We start from the raw sequence: 3,615 nt of genomic DNA on the forward strand, positions 1-3,615 counted from the left end.
GGCAGTCTAAACTCTGCATTCAGGGTTGCTGGCTAAAATGGGTGATTCTCAGTGAAAAAGAAGATTAATCTAAATATCCTATTCTAGGAAATAGTCTGAATGCTTTTGTACTCTATGTTTAGATATCTATTATAGATGAGAGGTTTTCTCTATCTCTTCCTATTATCAAATTACCATGCTCCATTTGTAAAGTAAATGCATTGTTTTAAATTCTATTAGAACTAAATAGATACCTTATTCTTTAAAATAAAACTTGGATATAACTCCCACCCTGCAGATCTTATTAATTCATTTATCTCATTAATTCATTTAACAACAAAATAGCCACTTACTTGGTACCAAAAAAATAAAAAATAAAGTAAAATAAGCCACATGGATGTAAAAATCTGCAGATGGAGAAATAATTACTGCTTAAATTATATACTTGCAAAAACATCATAGTTGGAAAGATTTATTTATTTATCAGATTTAAAAATCTGCCCAACTCCACATAATCTCTGGACAGTGTACAATGTTAAAAACTGTAAGAACAGTACAAGAAGAAAAAGATGTACTTCATATAAAATACTATGAAAGATTCACCACCATCCTAACTAGGAGAAACTTCTAAAACAACATCAGGCTGAGTGCCTTATTGATCTCTTGAGGAATGCTGTTCCAGAAGGCAGGCATTGTGACACTATGAACGGGAAATTATTGTGTGGTTCAATCTGCTGTATCAATGCTACTTTAAAAAACCTTAGTCAGTCTTCATATGATTCTTTGTCCATTTAAGAAAACAGAGATGAGGAGCCTATGTTTTTCCTGTTTTGCAAAATAAATGGGGTGGGACCACAACAAATACAAACTTAGTGCATACATCAATTGGCATACTCTTTGTTGGGGAAGAGAGAAAGATTTATCTTCCACATTCACATATGTGTAGGTTACCTCATCTATACATGACATTTACTACAAGCTTCTGAAGAAGAATCAGCATTGGTTTTATCTTCTGTAGACTATTTCTCTGTGGCTATTATCATGAATAATATCATGAATAATATTAAATATTTTTAAAAATCACAAATGCAAAAAGATAGAATAGAAACAGGGCAACATTTTTTAAAAAATCTACTTTGTCATAGTGAATACAGATCCTTATTGGAAAACCTGATCCCAAAGTGATGAGCAATTTAAAAAAAGTAAATCAAATAAGTACAAAAGTAATTGAGTTGGGGCCATTTTGCAAATTTTACTAAGCACCAAGCATAAAGAAATATTGCCTCTGCAGGATGGAAGTATTTGCCATTTTCATAGACTAGGAATGACCTGAAAAGAATGTTCCTATGAGGCCCTGCATGCAGTAGGTGGCATAGATTATCCTTGATAGCATATTTTTAAAAGCAAGCTCCCAGTGTCAGTCTCTGAATGACAACTTGCTAGAGCCAATTTGCACTACTTCAGGTGACCAATAGTTTTAATAACTCCTGGGATAAGCCTTTTTCTTCCTAAACAAGTAAGCTTGAGCAGGAAAACAGCATTTCATTCTTTTTTAAAAACACTTTCTCTAAAATCTGCCTTTTGCTGGTCCCCTTCTTATGATTAGGAGCACTGGTGAAAATGCATCCCTCAAGGCTAGGTCTATGAAAATCTGGATGACCACTAGAATGGTATCAGAAAAATACAGAAGAGTCTGACCCTTTGATGCTGTCTAGTTGCAGACCAAATCTAAGAGCCTAAACTTTCAGTCACATATTCTTGTCATAGTCTTCCTGGGAAGGGCAGAAATGTACCAGCATTTAAAAGAGTGTGAAAACATTTGCATTAAGCATAATAAATTCTGTTTATTTTACCTACAGTAACTTAATGATAGTCTTTCAACTGAAGTCTAAATTACACAAAAAAGGATTAGAACTGTTTTCTAGTAAAGTATGTAACCTTCTGTGTAATTCTCTCTCTCTCTCTCTCTCTCTGTATATATATATATATATATGTATGTATTACCCTATAATTTGTTGGTCCACTATTACTGAAGCTGGAACGTCCTATTAATACACCATACTAACATTACAAGTCCCACACGTCCTTTTTTTTTAAGCATAAGAAAAAGACTACTACATGGACATCCAAAATAGCTTAGCAAATCCAGTTATTTTATCTTCAAAATATTCTGCATGGAATATTGGCAAACCCTAGAATGAAGGTATTTCTAGGCAGGGGTTTAATATGAACCCTACCTGAGTCACAGAATTTCACTAGAGGCCAGGTATCATAATTTAGAAACTTCCTGTATTTTCCTTCTACTATCTCTTTTTTCCATGAAATCTATTATGAAGAAAAAAATATAATCACTGTAAAAAGTCAATTCAATGACTGTGTTGTTTCTATTTCTGTCTAAAATTCACTAAACTGGACTTAATTAGAGTAGAATGAACAATTTCCCCCTTTCCTTTGTTGTTCAATTAATCCAACTGTTCTTGCTAGGCAAAGATTTCTCAAATTTTCTACTTCAAGAATTCATCTTAAATTACAGAAGTTCCTCAAGTTTGCACCATCTTAAAGGATGACAGATAGGAAAAAGGGTTAGTAGAAATATTTAATGGTTTTTTTGAGAATTGCTGTTTTTTATCATGACAATTACCTTATCACAGAGAATCTGATAGTTCATATTTCTCAAATTATATATAGGTTCTTGAGGTGGATAGCCTCTGCCTTATGTAATCAACTATTAACAATAAAGGAATCAACACTTTTAGTAGAATAGAAATGGTGGCTTTGGAAAAGATATTCAGATGTTGCGCCCCCTCCCACACACACAGAGAAAGCTAGACATGTTTTTTTCTTTTTGTGGTCAACAATGTGTTAATAGGGGTGGGGGAAGGACTTGGTTTGGGAGTGACTTTTAGAGGGTTCTTTTAAAAAAAGAAAGAAATGTTATATTCTTATTTTAGGTTTTGTACTATGCTTCTCATCTGTTTGCACACAGATCAGAATTGTGCAGGGAATTCTATAGTCTGTGATACTCCAGAGAAGCAAGAATTGGAATTTGGAGAAACAAAATAAAGAGAGTATTGATACTTTTTTACTTTGGGGTTGGAGATGATTTCTGAGAATATCATGGATAACCAAGAAGACAAACAAATCAAATTAAAGTTCTCACTCATAAAACAGGTTCAAAGTGTCATACTTTGAACACCTTATGGGATGATACAGATCTCTGAAGAAATCTATAATATTGAAAAAAAGTGAAAGGAAAAAGAAGACCAAGAACAAGATGAATGGACAATAATGATGGATGCTCTGTTGGAAGATCTGATGGACTATGTTGGGAAGAGATCATCCTAGAGAAAATATCAGCACCAATTTGAACACAGAAACAGTCAATTTGGAGGAAGTATAAACCTGATTTCTTCAGTATTGGCAGAAATTTAGAATTAGGGTCTCTGAGTAGAAATATTTTCATTTTTTATATTTCTAACAGACCTCACAAAGTACTATTTGTAAATAATATACAATTCTGTGTTGCTTTGAAAATAATAACATAAAAGAAAGAAAGGAACAAAAATATATACATTATTTTAAAAAGTGCCTTAAAAATACATAAAAAATACAACAGAAAAAAATAGCAATAGCATT

This window comes from Pseudonaja textilis, chromosome 2 (assembly GCF_049901715.1).
Source record: "Pseudonaja textilis isolate UNSWEBS1 chromosome 2, rPseTex1.2, whole genome shotgun sequence".
In the NCBI taxonomy this organism is placed as follows: Eukaryota; Metazoa; Chordata; class Lepidosauria; order Squamata; family Elapidae; genus Pseudonaja; species Pseudonaja textilis.